The 19,754-nt window shown below is 43.0% G+C and overlaps 1 protein-coding gene across 1 annotated transcript in view; it reads left to right on the plus strand.

Annotated features, from left to right (window-relative positions):
• Window positions 1-19,754, plus strand: part of SMIM13 (small integral membrane protein 13) — a 312,816-nt gene that overhangs the window by 172,822 nt on the left and 120,240 nt on the right. The gene's annotated exons all lie outside the window — the stretch shown is intronic.

The raw sequence follows: 19,754 nt of genomic DNA on the forward strand, positions 1-19,754 counted from the left end.
GTCTGTGTGTATCTGTGCATAGCTGCATTTCTGTTCCTTAATGGCAATATAAGGAAGTAAACTGATAGTGGTTTAGATGATGGATGGTTAAATACAATTTCAAAGGAAGAGTAAAGCATGAACATTTATTAGGTTGACGACGGGACAAGACGAAAGCTGTATTTGAGGCAGGACAGGGCACTTTCCATCCATTTCTCTAATTAGTGTTTGACAGGCTGGCGCGTTTTATGTGGTCAGAATTTATCGGGGATGGAAATAGTACACAGAAGTATATGCCTGTTGATATAATGACAGTTTTTCGTCACGTCAGAACTAGAACAGGTGCTCTGTTGAGGTCATGGCAAAGGTTTCTTTGAAGGCAGCAGTGATTGATGGAGCGTGTTGTTCGCAGCAACTACATAATTCAGTGTGTTTGATCCTAATGATTACATCGGTCTGCGGATGTTGTGCCTGCATCTGTTGGCTCTCGGCACTTGTTTACATGGAGCATTAAAGGCAGCATGTTTGAAGCTGCCAATTTATACATTGTAGTCACTCCCATAAAGAATTCCTCTGGACCTGATGGAGTGAGCTTATTCCACAGGAAGCAATGAGCATTGCATCAAAGCCCAAGGCTAGGTTTACTGTGACACTCAGCCAGTGCAGAAAAAGGGCAGAATGTGGCATTCGAAGCAAGAATCAGTTTTCTAAAACTCTTTGCTTTGTTTTTTTCTTAAAGACACACACCTGTGCTTCTAGACCCTATGACTGTGGTTAAAAATATGCTCGAAAGTAAATGGGCAATACCTGGTGAAGTCTCAGAAGCCAGAGAGAGAGAAAAATAACCACTGGCCTGAGAAAATGGATCCCATACCCACTCCATATGTCCGCCATCTGAACCTACCATTCACCCACTTTGTTCCATAAATGTTACGGCAAGCTCAGTTCAGCATAACATTTCTGTAGGGAAAAAGAACTGCCTAGCTAAAAGGTACCTGAATGCAGACAGAAAGAAGACAAGGAGGAGTTAAGGCAAACAGAGCATACGGATTTCAGTTCTGAAAAAATGCCGAAAAAGGCATCTGGATGAAGCAGGCAAGGAAGGATGCCAGATTCACAGTTAAAAAACTTTGTTAGAAATTATACATAGTTGGCAGGGAAAGGGTTAGTATACTGTCTTTAGCAGTCAGACATGGGGGCATGTCTACACCTACGGGTGTAGAGGGCTGGAGAGGGGGCAATCCCAGACTTACCTACTTCCGGGATCGTCGCCCTGTGTCTACATGCGGCACGCAACATCCTGGGAGGAGGAGGACGTTGTGCCCGCCATTTTGGTTTTTTTTTGAAAAAGTGGGTATGAGCGCTTGAATGCAAAAGGTAAGGTTTTTTTTAAAAAAAAACCAACCCACTCCTGCTCCTCCCCCCCCCCCCGATGGGCTCCTGAAGAGCTCCGTTTCCAGTTCCCGGCTCCTCACGGTTACTCTCAAGGAGCCGGGACAAACCGGAATGGCAGCCCACACCTCCTGCAGTCTCAGGATCATCCCGAGACTGTGGGAAAAACCAGGGTTAAAGTGTAGGGTCCTATCCTGGGGAAAGGGAGGAAACATCCCTCCCTGCTCCCAAGATCCCCTGTGCATCATGTTGATGCACCGGGACGATCCCCGGGATATCGCCCCATCTAGACATGCCCGTGGACTCCATTTTCTAGCTTCTCATAGGTACTTTTCTTTTAGGAACGACACGCAACATGCAATTCGGCCTGAGATGGTAGACAAAGGCAGGACTTCAGAAAAACATTCTGCAGCCCGAGGCTGTTCCGTAAACGTTTTTCTTTTTGATGGAGCTGGAACATAATCTGTCTGGTTACACCTGCCCAGTCCTTTCCTAAAACCCAGGCTTTTTGCCAAGCTGCAGCTTTGTGACATGTAATATGTAGCCTGGATGTCGAGTTCCACTCAGGGTGGCCAGAGGAAATGGCTGCCCTTGGCACAGCAGGACTTCACCATGTCTTTATCAAAGGACCGATCCGATTACTCTTTTTCAAGGAGTAATTTGATGTGATGTGAATGATGGGGGCCAGGTGCTGTCACTAAAAACCAAACCACTAACTTCATAAAATCCTGATTTTATACTTCTCAGCCTAAAAGCTACACCACCCCGGGCAGCTTTTCACATGGTTCATGAGGAGGACCAAACCTGCTCCCGAAGCAGTTCAGGCAGGAGAAACGAGACGATGAAAAATGTTTAATGCGGTGCCATTTTTTTTTAATGGTCTGGAAACATGTTGCAGGAGAAGAAAACAAAATGAAAAGGAAATCTCTGCTAATTGCAAACAAAAGGAAATTAATCCTTGCCCTCTGCATCTGGAATAAAATATGGTGGTATTTATAAGGAGGGGATTTCAAAATCAGTGTTTCATGTTAAATTTTATTTTATTATTTGGCTTTTGCTACTATAGAGCTGTGAATGTGATGCCTTCAGTATCAGAGGCAGTATGCCTATGTACATTCAGTTGCTGGGGAACATGGGCAGGAGGATGGTGTTGCACTCATGTCCTGCTTGTGGGCTTCCCATGGGTAGCTGGGCAGCCATTGAGTGAACAGAATGCTGGATGAGATAGACAATTTGGTATGATCCAGCACGGCTCTTTTTATGTTCTTAATATATTGGGCTTGCCTATACACAACCCTCAGACTAGGGGACTTTTTTCACTAGTTGACTAGAATTAGGGCCAAATTCAACATTCAGTAAAGAACACATAGGCCGTTTCTATACCTGCCTTTCTCCCCGGGATCGTCCCAGGATCATCCCTGTGCATCCAATTGTCACACAGGGGATCCCGGGAGCAGGCAGGAATGATCCCTCCATTTTCCTGGGATAATCCTTAGGTGTAGGAAGGGCCATAGCGATGCATGCTATCATCCCCTTCTGCCCCATAAGCATGGGTGGCCTGCATTCAGACTGGAACCATGGCACCTCAGGAGGGGGACGGTGAAACCTTCCTCCCTAACAACCAGTGTTTTCCTGCAAAATTCCACCCCACTGAGGGGGTGGCATTTCATACTCACATATGCACACACAGAGAGAGCTTCCTGCTGTGTCATAAGAGAAAGGATTTACTTATTTTAAAATGTTCCATACCACATGGTGTAAAAAAAAAATTATAAAAACAATTTAAGATAGCAACAGTAAAATTAGGCAGAGACACAACATCCATAAAACTAGCAAACCAAAAAAGCAATCAGTCTAAAATTGGTGGACTGGGGCACAATTCCAAGCAGTGGCATTAGAAGATCATGGGAACTGCAGTCCAACACATCTGGAGGGCACCAGAATGGGAAAAAGGCTGGTGATGTATGTATTTCCATGTTGAACAGTGGTAAAAACCAGAATAAGGCATAATATTCCTCTTCCTTTTATGTTAATTTTATGCCACACCCTTAGTTTTTATAGAAATACAGAGCTTTATATACCAGTCACACCTGGTGCTTTTGAATCAGGCCCTCTCTTCTCCAGACAGGTCAAGATCTGTGGGGAGATGCGAACAAAACAGTAATTCAGTTTTAAAAAGAGTTACAGCAGCTGCAGAGTATCATATGGATTGGTTGCTGAATCTGACAGGACAAGGCACTGATGCATTTTCCACATCAAAAGATCCCTCTCAAGAGAACACCAATGGGGGACAAACAGCCACCCATAGCAGGCTGATCCATGTATGCTACTTAAATCTGGCTCTTAAAAAGCAGCGGCTACCTTTCATCTAACTTGTTATGTTTTTCCATCAGTCTGCCTTTCTGCCCAGTCTCACTTGGGAAAATCTATGGGCAAGCTCAAATACTGGGGTAAATTCTTTGACTGTAAGATGCACTTGATGCCACTTGGATCACATCAGAGGGCAATGCTGAAATTCATACAATTGACTATAACTCAGAAGTGGTGGGTTGTTTTTTTAATACATATTTGGTATTTTTTTCTTTTAATTTTTTTTAAAGTTTATATTTCATTATATTTTTTAAGTGTGTGAATGTGCGTGTGTGTATATATAGGTAAATCTGGGGGGACGACAGAGGGAGATGGTAAATGGTGATTGTTCATATACAAAATTTTAAAAATCATTCAATCCAACGATAACGAAAATGGCTTCTTTTTCTGAGACTCTTGTTTTTTTCAGAGTAAAAATGGAGGTAAATGCACGTGCAGAATTATTAACAAATTCTGCAAGTGAAATAAGAATTGCTAGATATTTGCCTTTTAGTTTTTCCCTGCTTCAGGAGACTCTTGTATGCTTATGGTTGTGAAGGTGACTGATAGCTTGACATCTCCCCAACTGAGAGTGTAATCATTCTCACCTTTTTCTGCTTAGGCAATAAAGATCACCCTTCATGAAGAGCCCAAGACCACCCTCTCTGTCTTAACACTTCACCTAATTAATGCTCCATTTCCAAAATAAATAGCAGCTTCTTTTGATCCGAGTTCATTGAGGTCTGAACCATCCTTCTGCTCAGTAGTCAGGTTTTCAGGCCTTTTCTGCAAGCCTGAAATGGAAAGCAACTTAAAATTAAAACAACAACAACAACCACAACACAGCTTTGTGATGCCTTGAAGAATTAATTGATTTATTGTGACATGTAAGCTTTCATGGACCACAACATGAAGTAGGCTATTGCAGTCTTTAAGGTGTCATAAGACACTTGTTTGTGTTTGCTGTAAGTAACAGACTTAACACAACCATCTCTCTATATCTTAAAAATATACAATCTGATACTGTTAGGGTTTTGAGCCAGTGATTTGCTTACTCCTCAGAATTTCTGTTTAATTCTTAGGCCAGTAAACAGAAGGTGTTTTAGCATGCTTGAACACTCCTCTGGACAAAACCCCAGATCAACTAGGCCAACATGGATACAGCTGGCAGCCATTCCTGCAGTTAAATGGCACTTTCTCCAAGCAACATGATCCTAGAAACTGGTGTATATTGTACTTATGACCACTCACTGCATGCTGTGTATAAGCAGAGACAGTCCGCACTGAAAGGACCACCTTCAACCATTCAATCTTGTTATTCACATGCTAAGATCTACCTCAGGGGTCCTTCTCGAGTGTCCTCTGTTAAGAACAGTAAGGTTGGTGTATACTAGAGGCAGGGCCTTCTCAGTGGCGTCCCCTTTGGAATGCCCTTCCAACTGGCTTTTAGGCAAGCCTTGAAGACCATCCTCTGCAAAGCTGACTTTGATTGACTCGATTTATCATTTACTTATTCGTAAATAATTTCCAGACATCTGTTCTGATGTGATCACCTTTAATTTGAACCTTATGCCTGGCTTCCTCTGTATGTTGCTTTGGAAGGGTGTAGAACTAAAGAACATTTGTTTTTTTAATGTTTCAAATGAATAAACAAATCACATGAATATAAACATGCTAGGCTAGGAAAGGGTGTCCTGCTGACTTGTAAAGCCCATGTCACAAATTGCAGAACCTTCCCCCCCACCCCCAAAATGCACAAATATGTCCCCTGAGTTCAGGGAATAGCCTGCAGCTCGGCTCACAAGTCATACATGCTCTGGGACTCCACTGAGCCAAAAAAGAACTGGATTTCCCAGTGATAGATATCCCTAAGCCTACCCAGAAGTAAGCCTCATTATGTTCAACAGGGTTTACTACCAGCCTAAGAGATTGCAGTGCTGCACCACATGGAACTGTGTCATTCAAAGAAATACAGTTGTTCTGGCCTTAACACACTTGCCATGATAGGCCATAAACTCAAGTCTTACTGGGTCCCTTTTCCTGACAATTGTCCTGCTCCTTTTTCAGCATCAGAATCTTTGGAGGAGATTTTCTCAAAAAAAGTAAGGACACTGAATGTGGAGGCAGCATGAAGTGAGGAGTGAGCCCCATGGCAAACCCATCACTACCAGACCACTAGAAAGGCCCTAATTGAAAATACAAGACACAGCCTTTGAGTGCACTTCAGATGACCTTCCATGTGAATTGAATTTTTCTAAGCCCTCAGTCAAGCCTGCATCTTGGGTCAAAGCTTAAAACTGACCTGGTTTGCATGTAAGAACCAGCCATGGATTAATTAATTAATTGACTCATGGGTGGTTGGAGCCACTGCCTACCAATTGCTTGCCACTTCTAGCTTCCGTCTGGCTTCCAAAGCAACCAAGGAACACCCCCATGGCAAGAAAAAAAGATGGAACGAGTGAGAAAACCTGGGAGGGTTAAAAATGGAAGATGAAAACATCTAAACCTCCTGTAAAATTCCATGAATGAATTTTTTCTGGGATCACCCCTGGAGAAATTGAAATACTTATTTCAATGTGAATGGTAGAGTGAGGCTCAGTTCCCACACCCACCATATCTCTGTTTTGGAAGTATTTAAATACTTCTGTGAGAAGAACAAATGTCATAATTTAAGAAAATCTTTCCACACACACTGCTTCCATGTGTTCCATCTATATCCAAGTTCTGCTCTTGTCCATGGTAAAAAATTTAAAAAAACAAAAAACCACAGCCCATACCTTGTCTCTCTTTTTGCCTTTGGGAAAAATTCACAATTATGTGTAAGCTGCTAGCATCATTTTTCATATAGAAGTCAAATCTCTGAGAGGGTCTGCATCTTGTTACAAATGCACATGTAGGCAAATGAATTCTCGTGGACCTTAAGGCACCATGCAGTGCACAGCCTGGTATGTCACATACTGCAGCTGCTAAAGTATATTCTGTTGATAATATATTGTAGTAAAACTGTTTTGTTTTGTTTTGTGCACATATACATTGTTAACCAAAAGAACACACAACTCATCAGCTTTTGACAGAGCTTTGTGTGAGAGAGAGAGAGAGTGAAAGAGAGCTCTGCCTCCTACCCTGGCCTCTAGGACAGCTTTTCCCAACACATCACGTTCCACAGAGGTTGGACCACAACTCTCATCATCCGCAGGCAGCATAACTGCTGTGGATAATGAGTGATGTAGTCCAACACTTCCAGAGGACACAAGGTTGGGAAAGGCTGCTCTGCCTCAACTCAGCCTCTTGGCTCTCGAAACCACACTTCCTGAGCTGCCAATCTGGCCAAAAAGAGGAGGCAATGAGGGAAAGGATGTGACTAGAAGAAGGGGCAGTGCCAAAAATGGCCCACTGACATTGTTGCTCAAGGGTCCACATTGAGGGAGCCTGGGGCCAGTGGACCATGAAAGATAGGCTACTGCAGAACACACCATTCCAATATACAATAGGAATGTGTGAGGCAGGCAAGGGAGTAACCTTCGATATGGAAACAGGGATATTCCTTCCACGTATGTCCCAATTTTTATCTGTAAAACATTGGATGGAATGAGTGCCATTGTGGTTTGCAACTCCTAAATAGAAACCATAATGAGAACATCTGGGCTGTGTTTTTTTTTTTTAATGTTCCAGATATGTCAGGTTCTTTTTTTAGTCATGAGGTGAACAGAATAGTATATACATACCTCACAGACTGATAGACCAATTAGTTATGTGACATCATTCCCTGCTCTGGGCCTCTATCTGCCAAAGGCTAAGTAGAGAGAAATTTTTCCTTTGTAATCTGTTCAGGAAGTCTGTGGGTTTGCAGGCCAAGTGACAAAAGGACGGGACAGGAGAGTCCAGTTTTATATTCACAAGGAAAGGGTTGCCAGGTTCTCTCATAATAAAGAGGTCTTATATTAGACTTGAGTAAAGAAACTGTTTTTATTAGCAAAACAACTAGCAGTAGATAAAAAACTGCAAATTTTCAGAGGTAGCTTTTTTAGGCCTAATCTACACCAAGCAGAATATAACACTATGAAAGTGGCATGAAAGCAGTACCTAAAAGGAAGGAGCCACTCCAAGCAGGATATAGTGGTATGAAAGCAGTATATGGTCTGTGTCAATGGGCCCCAACAGTTGTCAGTGCACTTCAATACCACTGTAAAGCAGTAGTGTGGCTTTTGGCTCTTATATACCGCTTTCATAGTGCAATATCCTGCTTGGTGTACATTAGGACTTAGTCTGTTGTAATAAAAACAGCAGGTTGATTAATTGTAACCGGTATTTCAAATGGTCACCTGTGCATTCACACATACAAGCTCTGCACCTGTGTGGAGCCTCAATTCAACTTCTACAGCTGAGAATGCTTTGGCAGGAACCCTTCCTCACTGTCCTATTGCACATGTCCCAGTGGGTTCAGGCCTATTCCCTCAGTTCTGTTGAGACTCTGTTGTGGTCTCAGAATCGAGACCAATAACCAACATTTCGGTATCGTTATTCCCTTCCAACACTGACACTTAAGCGGGTGGATTGTGCGAATGCACAATGGGGTCTCACTAGAACTGAGGGAAAAGGCAGGAACCCTGTAGGACAGTGAGGGAAGGTTCCCTCCAAAACTTTCTCAGCTATAGAAGTTTCCTGAATAGAGGCTCCATGCAGGCACAAACCCCATAAGTGTGAAGCACAGAGACCACGAAGAGGAAGAATTAAGTGTCTTGTGGCATCTTTTAGGCCAGGGATGTTGAACCTCAGTGTGAATATAATGGAGCTCACTTCTAAGTAAACCTGCATAGAATTCTATTGGTCCTCTGTCTTTGCAAAAGAACAGCACATCAAGGGGGGGATGGTCAGTGTGTGATGGACTGTTTTAACGATCAAAAACTGTACAGAACTCAACATTCTGCAGATAAATTTATTGTCACCTCACCTATGTTAAATGAAATTAATAAGTTATCCTTCTTTCATGCTCCTTTAAATCAGAATATTATTACAGTTTTACTTTGTTTTAGCTATTAGTCAGTACTTACTCTCTATAGCAAATAAAAACACTTCTAAACAACCCAAAAATTGTTTTAGGTGGATTCAGTTTTGGTTTTCTACTAACAAGAATTAGTAAAGGAAAATCTTTTTGATCCATTTTTTATTTTTATTACAATTATGCTTATGATATTACATAATCAAGCATTTACGATATCAACTTACATATCAAGCATTTTTGTTGTTAAAAAGATCTAAGGATCTTTAACAGAGCTTTGAATAGCTTAACAAGAAATGAGATTTTATTGAATACATCTTGTCCTTAGACTTCTAGTCTTAATTCCTTAAAAAGGAGAGATCTCATTCTAAGTACGAAGTTCTCTATTCAATACTGAGAACTGTGTCCTTTTTTTATTTTACTAAATGTAGATTTGCTATGTAACCACATCATTCTGCTGGTCATACTGCTTGACCTGTATTGGGGGAATGATGATTATTTCAATTTATGAGTCACCCTATGACTGAAGCTCTCAGGACTATATAATTGGGGACATGTTAAAAATCTTGTTCTCTGGTGGGGGTGGAGGCAATGAAAAGAGCCAGATAAGCACACCGGCTTCTCCTTCATTAGGGGGTACTTGGGGAAATCAGTAATTTCCTCTTCAGCTTCTGGCAGAATTTGGTCCCAGGCCTTTGTCAATGGTTTAAATCAAGAACGTAAACAAGACCTCTAAGAAGGGTTTCCGAAATAGACATCTCCACAGTGTCCCCTTCAGTCATTTAGCAAGGAGAGGGCAAAGGCTGAAAAGATTAGATCACACCTTCAAGAAGACAAAAAAAAAAAAAAAAAGAATTAAAAGGAACGACTGGAATTCAAGAGTATGTTAAAGCTGCTTTAGAAATGCCAGGAATGCAAATTAAAACCATGCAGCAGCCTGCAATCAATAAAATATGTTAAGTACAGCTCTGAAAGGTTTTGTCCTATCAGTAAATTAAAATCCAGGCATGAATAACAGAGATTGTGTGGCATTTGGCAAAAAGTAAGGGAAAATGGAGAGGCAACGATGATAGAATTAGACTTAATACTTCCCAGATCAAGGGAGGAAATAGCAGAAGAAAATGTTATCTGAAAAAGTGACAAACTACTGGTGAACTTTTTGTCCTCAGACTGAAAGCAGTCAGAACAAAGAACTGCTATTCATTAAAAAGAAATCTGCTGAATTGGCTATACAGCTGATCCATTTAAAAATAAATATAAAAGAAGAATGTTCCAAAGACACCCTATGTCAACCTTCCCCAACATGGTATCCTCCAGATGTGTTGGAGCACGTGCTGGCTGGGGATGGTGGAAGTTGTAGTCCAACACAAATGGGGGGCACCAGGCTGGGGAAGTCTGCCCTATGCGAACCCAATAGTAAGACATCAGACCCTGCCTTCACAGCATTGCGTTGCTGCTGCTCTGCCACCAAACCCTGCAGTATTGCTGCTGTGGGGTGGTGGCAAGTAATCCTTATGGGGTGGAGGCAGCACAGGCTTTCTGGCAACCATGCGGCTCACCAGGCCCACCCCCTGCCCCTCACCTGACTTCTAGTAACCAATTGGAAGTCACATTCTACCTGGGAATGCCCCCAGCGTGATGCTGGAGTAAGGACAAATGGTGGAAGCTGTAGTGACCTCACTCTGGCAGGAAAAGTCGGGGTAAGTCCCTGACTTTTCCAGTGTGCAGCTTTGCGGGAAAACCTTGTGGTGGCTGCAAGGTGGGCGCTGCATCGTATAACCACAGTTGATGGGTGTGATCCTATGCAAACTTACCTGGGAGTAAGTCCCATTGAACTTAATGAGACTTACCTCTGAGTAACATGCAAAGGTAGCTGGGTAAGAGATGGATTTTAAAATTTTCAAAACTGGAGGATCAGCTGTTCTTTGTTTGCTTATTTCTTCAACCCATTAGATCTAAGGACAATCTTAGATGCAGCCTGAAAAAAGCAGCACCTAACTGAGCCTAATTAGAATAGGTTGGATCCAACACTTGTGTGAAGAGAAGTCCCTGGACTTCATTTCCTCACTGTATTCCCCATCGCTGTCTGTGCCCCTGATCTTCTCCAGAAGGAGCTGGAAGGAAGAGGCGAAACTCATTAATTTTGCAGTACTATTTTAAAACAACTTTTTAAACATAATATTTCTTATTAATCTATTGTCCTCCAATACTTTATATTAATTTTAAACAATATTACACTAGGGAAAAAACTTAATACTGTCTAGTTTGTACTTTATTACATGGATTCAGGATTTTATTTGTTTGGTGCTTGTTTTTGAAATATGTCACTGCATTATTCTTGTATATTGATTTCCTGGGATATTTCACCATTGTCAAATAATAGACAGTTAACTGGCAACATTTGGCTGATGAATTGATCATCATGCTAACCCATAGAACTGCCCGGCATTGCAGAATATCACAATGTTTGTGCAAGGGAAGATGTTGAGTTTGGGCAAAAGAAGATGTTGACTTTTGACTAACTAGCATATTGTGCTTCCTTTGCTAACAGCACAATCCTAAATAGGTTTATTCAGAACTAAATTACACTTAACTCAGTGGGACTTGCTCCCAGGTAGGTGTGCTTAGGATTGTAGTTTAAAGCGGTGGGGAATCTTCTGCCTGTGGGACTAGTCCAACTCACGGAGGTTCCTCATCCAGCCTGTAGAGAATTGGGCTGCCTCTGTGGGGCCTGCCCACTATTCACCTCAAGCCCCTTCCCCTAACCTGGAGGCTATGAGGGACTTGGAGAGGCTTTAGGGCAGTGGTTCCCAAACCTTTTCAGGTAACCGCCCCCTTGGTTCCACAAACTCATGCCCAGTGCCCCCTACCCTACACTATAAAAATCATTATTCAGAATAGCGGTTTTCAACGACCCACTAAGGAAGATAATAACAATAAAATTCAAAACATTAACAATTAATTGAATATTTATTCAAAATCCGAAGCACCCGCCGCAGGCTTGCCGAGGGAGGGAAGGAAAAGAGAGTGAACGCCTCTGTTTTGCAGCCTACGCGGTGGGGCACACCAAGCAGGTATGTCTCTTCATTAGCATTTTTGGTGCTTTTCAAACATTTCAATTCACCATTAAAAGGACTCTTTTTAAACTGTATTAATACATGTGTGGATTCTTCCCCTATATGGCTTGGGACCAAACTACCTTCTCTCATAAAAATGTCCCTGGGTTTTAAGACCTTCTGGAGAGGCATTTCTTGGAAAAGACCAACTCGAGCGCCCCCCTGCTGCCCCTTTGCCTCTTAGCGGCCCCCTGCCGCCCCCTTGCCTCTTAACGCCCCCTATGCAATCCCACCGCCCCCAAGGGGGCAGTACTGCCCACTTTGGGAACCACTGCTTTAAGGAGAGGAATCCCCAATCTGATCCAAGATAACAAGGGGATTCCTTTGAGTCTCTCGTCCCCCTCCAACTAGAATTAAATTGGAGATTAGAATCTTCACTGTCTGAATAGGAGACATTTGGATGCTCTGGCCTTTTGCAACCTTGAAGGATGGGAAGATCACCACTATCTAGACTATACAGAACAGGAACTCCTGTTCTGTATAGCAGAACTCCTGTTCTGTTTAGCAGCAGGAATGCTAAAATGATCCATGACAAAATAACGGAGTAAAATTTGCTCTCCCCACCCTGCATTGACCCCTCACTCTGTCAAAACAGATTAGAAGTAAACAAGGTTTGATGCTGATGTTGCCCCATTTCTTATTAGCTCAGTCCCATGATCCATATTCTGGCTAAAGCCAACAGGTTTCATAATGTACTTGCACAGAATCAGGATTTACTATATTAATTTTAAAGTGATTAGCAAATAATAATAATATATTTTTTTAAAAAAATCCTAACCTTTGGAATAAACCCTTGCCTGTGCTTTCTCTAAAGATGGAAAAAGTATTTAAAGTGGAGATTTTCCACATAATGAATTCCAGAAAGATGCTATTTAAAGTTGAGAAAGAGATGTGGATTATAAAAAGCAGCAGCAGCAGCTCAACGTAAAGGTTTAGTAGTGTTAAACACCGCCATCTACTGGCACAGTTTGTCAGTGCTCTTCCTTATGCTACTGAAGCCCAGTCCTAGGCATGTTTACTCAGATGTCCTACCCACTCCTATGTAAACATGCAGTTAGGTTTACTAAGCTTCAATTAGACAGCATATGTAATTTGGATACCAATTAATATACAAACTGTGTTTCATAATTTCAGGCCAGTGATGCATGTGAAAGTTATTAGTTGCTAGAAGGCGAAAACTGTCCTTCAGAGCTAGACCTTGGGGTGGAATGTTCTTAAAGAAGCTAGTCAATCAACTATTAAAATTCTTCAAAACAACATGCAGAAAGCTAAGCAAACAAGCATAGATTGTAAAGGAACATTTTAGGCTATCCCACTGCTATCCACCAAGTTGTCAAGAAATGCCCACATCTCTAAAGTGACCCACCATGATTACCCCACCAAGCTGTGGAGGAATATCAGGCACCTGGCTAACAACAATTAGTAATAAAGGTCATGTCTTACACCAAAGTTAATACAAAAAACAAAATGGGTTTAAGAAAATTAGTGCAATACAAGGTTCAAATGGAGCTACCACTATGCACACTGACATAAAATTTAACGAAATAACTGATCCATACTGTTAAGCATAAAAAGTAATAATAATAGATTCTGGCTGGCTACGAAAAGACCCCCCTTTTTACCAAGGGTTTACTCAGGAGTAAGGATCTACTTGGCAGTAAGGGTCTAGTCATGAGGAATGAGACCAGTGGTACCTAGCTAATCAGGGACAGCTAGTATATAAACCCTCATTCTTTCCCCAGACCTTTGCTGGATTAATAGCTGTCATTGAGCTCCTTGCTCCAGCTGTGTTCTCAGGATAAAGAGCAATCATAAGAATGTGAGTTATCTCACCTCTAGACACCAACTTGTGATGCTACTAACTAAACTGGATAACTTATAAACATCAAAGATGCTACTGTTGCCTTAAGAAGCTGGCTATCTGTTAGCTCTAGTTCCACTCTCTATCCAACCTTAAGCCAATTTCCCTACTAAGCTCCACCTCACAATTCACAGGGTGGAGTTAACTGAGCTTAGTTTGCAGTTTTCCCTCTGTAGAAGTTCTCTGCACTCAAATATCTGTAAGTCTTTCCCAAGTCTTCACATGCAGTCTTCAATTTAGTCCAGCAACCATAATTGCCTCAGGTCCACTACAAGCTGCTGCCACATCAGCTCCTCAATGATGTTCTTCAGTCTTGTCTCAGCTCTTCTCCCAGATGCTGCCATTCAGTAACTGAATCTACAATGCTGAACCTGCCCTTACAGTCCCCCGAGCCAGGACCCTCTAGCCAATCAGCTCATTAGGTGGTTGAATTCTCCCCACCCCCACTGGATTCCAACAATAGGACCAATAGAATGTCCACAAGTTAACCAATTATATTTGACCACAGTTTGATTCCACATCCGGAACAGAAAGACATAACATAGCCATCTCCTTGGTAACAATAAGCAACAAAATGGCAGCCTTTATATTTGTAAATAGAACAAATAATACAAAGAGATACCATGTGTCTTGAATGCTCTGACATCCAAAGGAAACTAATCCCCTGGGACCTCTCAGCATCTGTGGTGTAGTGATAAATGTTGAAGTGTGTGTACTCATAATGACAGTCCTTATAGCCACACACCTCGAGAATGTAGTAATCTGTGATGTTCCATATCAACAAACCAGTTCTAGGAGTTTTCAACTCCACCACCAATAAAACTAATAGGTCTTAATTGCTCATTCAAGAGCAAGCCACCCCAAATCCTTTGCATCACAGCAGGGATATTTCACAACAATATATTGCAGCCAGGCAAATCCATTTCTCTCTGGCTACTGAGGGGATTGCAGCTAAACTCAAAGACAGGAAGTCTGGGAGGGAGAGAGATGACAAAATGTCCTGGCGCCCTGACCTTATGAGTCTTGGCTCCACTACAACACTGCTCAGCATTCAGTGGAGTGGGTCGTACTTAACAAGCAAATAGAACTCCAAAAATGAAACAAATGACCACAAGTAGCACATCCAGTTAATATTTTTTGTATAGATTTAAACATTTTAAAAATTCAAAAATTCCAAAACTTAATTTTTTTAAAAAAACCAGATCTCAAAATGTGAAACTTCTTGGTAGAAAACATCAATTTTATTCACAAATAAGTGTATGCTACGATACCACTTATAAGCTGAGCCAGAACATATCAAGAACAGGCCAAAGCTCAATGATGGAACAGGGATTAACAACCAACACTTGTATTCAACAGCCAATGAAGACACATTAATAATCATCATGGCTTGCTTCATCTCACCCGTTACATTGATATCAGGTTTTAGCTTATCAATATACATTGCCTCTTTAATCTTTCTCCTTTGGAGGCTCCATTCCACTGCTAGCACAGGGATCTTCACAAACGTTGCTCTACCAGAATGTTTCTCTCTCATTTGAAGGGATCAGTTGAACAGTGCCACACCTGATTAATTGCTCCCCCTTGCTCCCTTACCAAACCATCCTTTTGCCCATGGTGGAAGGATGTACAGTCACTGTGGCCCATCCAAACAAAGTGAGCTTTAAGCCTGGGCTGCTAAAGAGCATTCAGGAGACCTTTCAAGTTTGGAATCTGGAGTGTATATCAACAGGAATGTAAGAAGGTGTCTTACCCCTTGGTCCATTGGTCCATCTAGTACAGTACTGTCTACCCCAGCCTTCCCAAACCAGGGGCCCACCAGGTGTACTGAAATGTAACTCCCATCACCCCCTGTTTGTGGAGGATAATAGGAATTATAGTCCACCACATCTAGAGGGTGTTTAATTATGGGGGGAATTGGAGACTGGCGAGTGGCCATGCTGGCTGGGTGTGTCATCCTGTAGAGCACCAGGTGAGAGAAGGCTGCCTTAGAAGGACAAGCAGCTTTCATAATTTCTTCCTCCTAAAAAGCAGTCTCAGGGTCAAAAACGAAGCATGATACCATGGGAGGTTTAGGACTGGATCTTCTTAAAAGCTCTCTTTCTTCACTGGAAAGCAGCCACACACGTAGGCCTTAGCTAGACCTAAGGTTAATCCCGGGATTGTCCCGGGGTCATCCCTGTTCATGTAAATGACACACAGGATATCCCGGGAGCAGGCAGGGACGATCCCAGATAAACCTTAGGCCTAGCTAAGGCCACAGTCTAGATTTGGGCCATGGCACTGGAAGATGGGTGGCTTTAGCCCTTTCCCCTATGTTGCTTCATGGATTGAAATCACCCTCACCTGCTATTAGGGTAGAAAGGGAAAACAGAACTACAATACAGGTACCCATTTATTTCTGCCTCATTGAACCAATTTCTTTCCATGCTCATAGGAGTTTGCAGGGGCAGAGGGAGATGCTAAGTTAGGAAAATGTCACAGGGGAAAGGCTGAAATCCTCCCCCCATCTCCCCATTGCTTGGGGAGCTGGCAGCCTTGGGAGGGGACAGGGAAAGGATCTCCAGCATCCTCTTACAAAGAGGGAAGTTTTATGACATACTTTGGTTCCAGATACTAAAAAGAAATGAGCCTTCTCCACTGGAGGTGCTTGTTGCCTGCAGTCCTGGAAGAACTGAGTTCTGCAACCCAAGTGAAATTATAAAATTGGGCCTTGACACGCACTGGAAATGCTCACCATAAAGACTTTATAGAGCATCTATTCTCTTCCTCCCACCTCCACCCACCCCACCCCAATCATTGTAGAGGAGCCCTGTACTTGTTCCTCTGTGATGCTCGGAAGCTGGGATTTGACAGCTCAAGCAACTGCATTTGTTCCCATGTGGTAGCCATACGTACATTGATGGTGCTATATAAATAAATAAAATAATAATAATATGTGGTGTGGTTGCAGCAGTTCCAACTTTCCTTTATGTAAATATTTTTTAAACACATTTCCTTGTTAAAATTTTCAAATTTCATATAATATCACATCTGCAATGCACTGGAATAGTAAAAAATAGTAAAAAAAAAAATGCACTAGTTCAATCTCCCTCCCTATATTAGTGTAAGATTCTGCTCCTTGAAGCCATAGACAAAGCCCTGGTTGAAGCTCAGTATTCTGCTCATAAGAGTTTACAGAATGTGAATATTTATAATATGTGCTCTTTCAGGAGAGAAATCTTTTTCTTTTTTAAATGGCTGTACGTGTACATGTGACATCTTCAAAGAAAACCAAACTGTCGTTCAGTTTAGTTTTCTTATAGTCAAAATATTTTAACGATCTATTCCCAGTTCAGATAATTAGTACAATTTACCTTCTCTTTGATTTTGCTTTGGGTGCTCTTTGTTTATTGTTTGTGTCTCAGTGGGGATCATTAACTGCATAATTCTGCCCTTAACAAACTTTTTTTGCACTTGCTTCATTCAGGTGTTTTCTTTTCACTATCTAGCGAAAACATCCTACATTAGAATATAGGGAAACGGGCATAGGATCTTGTATTATTAACCCCCGCCTAGGCTCTATAGCATTCTGGACATTGAATATAAGAGCTTCATCACTCCTGCACCCCCAATTTCCCCCTCTGTTTCCTTAGTGAGTCTAGTGGTGGGCACTTCCACGTTTGTGCATTATTGCACTATTTCAGCTCATGTATCTTTTCGCCTGTATCGCTACTATGCCGGCAAAATCTCCCACCCCACCTCCTAATTTCTCCTTTCCCCTACAGTGTGTGTGTGTATGTACATACATACTTTCCACCCCACCAATTAGGGTTAGGTAACTGAGGTTTGGGGTGAGGGCACTCATAACTGCATCACACTTAAAACCCCTGATGCCTAAACTTATTCTTGGCAGTTCTCCAAACTATACTTTGGAACCAGCAGCCAGAGCCAGCTAGAACACCCTTGGAAGAATTAATCTCTTTATTCCATGGATCTCTTCCTTTTTCTCACAGGAGAATAGACCAGGAAAAATTGAGAGGGGGAGGGAATAATTAATCTGTTCTTTCTCCAGTTCTTTCCTTTTTTCTCCTCAGAGAATTAGGACCGGAATAGGGGGTGGGGAGAATTTACTCACAGTGCAAGCCTATAAACATTTACTCATAAATTAATCCCACCGTATTCAATATCTCTTATTTCTTTTATTCCATATTACAAAGGCAATGGATTACAATAAAAAAACACCCAGCTTCATCAGGAGCTTCATCTTTGAAAACTTCATCTTTTGGATCTTTAGACTGCTACCTCACATGCATTAGGTTTCCTACGTGTTCATGGCCCAGGTGTCTCAGTTTGCTCTTACTTTCCTTACACTAAGAGTCTACCTTCCTAGTTCTGCCTGGACTGGTTCAGAAGTAACTGTTTTCTAAAGAAAATGTTCTGTCTGTTTAATCTGTACATCAAGGAAATGCTTGTGTAGTGACTCTACCTTGTTTGAAAGCATTTTACCTTACACTAATTTGAATTTGGCTAATATATGCTATATTTTTTTAAAAAATAAACTAATCAATATATTATTTATTTCAAAATATATATTTAATGTGAGATATACCATTATTTTTCTTTCAAAGATCTTAATATGTGGGACACAGCTCGCCCACCTAGAAATATTCTTTGCCCCTTCTGTGCCCGCCCTGAATTGTTTTTTCTGGTGCCGCCACTGACTTCATGGTGGACTAGAGACTCTAATGCTTATTGCTGACTGTAAGAACAAGAAGCACAGTGTCTGCCTGGTCTTTATTAGGAGCTCCATCTGACAAGGGTTTTATTGCACGGATTTCTCGCAGGCCCCTCACATGACATCCTCTGCCTCTTGCACGCCTACCGTCCCTTCTGATCTTCCTTAAGGTGCAAGAAAAACCAGGAAAAGTCAGGTTACTGCTCTCTCCTGCTGTGTCTGAGCGTGATTATAATGCCCAACTGAATGGCCCTCTTGCTCATTGTTTACTTCCTGTTTTCAAACAGGAAAAAACTGAGCAACAAAACCAGGAGCAGAGAAGCCAAGGTAGCCAGCGTTTCACAAACATAACTTGCATTAAAAAAGCAAAGCAGCTCATAACACTGGGATTCTGACACCATCATCATACACGCTAAAGTGATTTAGCAAAGGCCAAAGGATAGCAAAGGAAGAGAAAGTGAAAACCATGGCCCTGGCTGGCGAGACGACAGCCACTGCGGCTCAAAAGCGATCACCATACACCCAAGGAGGCTTGGTGACTACGAATTCTGTGGGGCTGTGAATCTATTCTGGGTTTCAGTCACAGTAAGTCAGAACTCTAAAGGAGCTATCCAAGGTGCTGAACCTATTTGGGGCTGGGGTTCAGCGCCTTGGATAGCTCCTTTAGAGTTTTGGCTGGCTATGACTGAAACCCAGAATGGATTCGTAGCCCAGTCGGAGCCACCAACCTCAACTATGCACGTGAGTGGACACATGCACCTAGTCGGGACTTCCTAACCGTATAATACCCGCGCCGCTCCCGCAAGCGCGCCACGCATCCTGCTCTCCTCCCACCTCCCGGCGAGAGAGGGCGCTCGCGCGCGCGCTTCCCAATAACGACAGCCGTGCCGTACGCGCGCGCGCCCGCGTCTCGTTGGGGGAAGGCTGGTGGAGGTGGTGCCTCGCGCGCAAGCACGCGGAGGGAGTAACCGTTGGTCGGCCGGCCGGCCGGTGGGAAAAGGAGGCGGTTGCTCGCTGCCTGTGTCTCGCGCGCGCCTTCCCGCCCCCTCCCCCGAGGTTGGCGGCCGAGGGGGCCATGAGAAGGCGGCTTCGGAAGGGGGCGGGGATGGCCGTTGCTGCCGCGACTGCTGCCGGCGCCGCCGGCGCCTGGCGCCTACCCCCTTCTCCATTCCCCTCCTCGGCCCCGGACCACGGGACTCTCTGCGCCTGCCAGCCCTGAGAAGGGCCTCAGCACCCACCACCACAACCGGTGGGAGGTGGAGAGCGAGCGCCGCCGCCGCCGCCTCCCCCTCGCTTGTCCCGCTGCCGTCCTCGATGTCTCCCCCGCCGCGGGGAGCCCAC

The sequence above is a fragment of the Elgaria multicarinata genome, chromosome 7, assembly GCF_023053635.1.
Source record: "Elgaria multicarinata webbii isolate HBS135686 ecotype San Diego chromosome 7, rElgMul1.1.pri, whole genome shotgun sequence".
NCBI classification, from domain to species: Eukaryota; Metazoa; Chordata; class Lepidosauria; order Squamata; family Anguidae; genus Elgaria; species Elgaria multicarinata.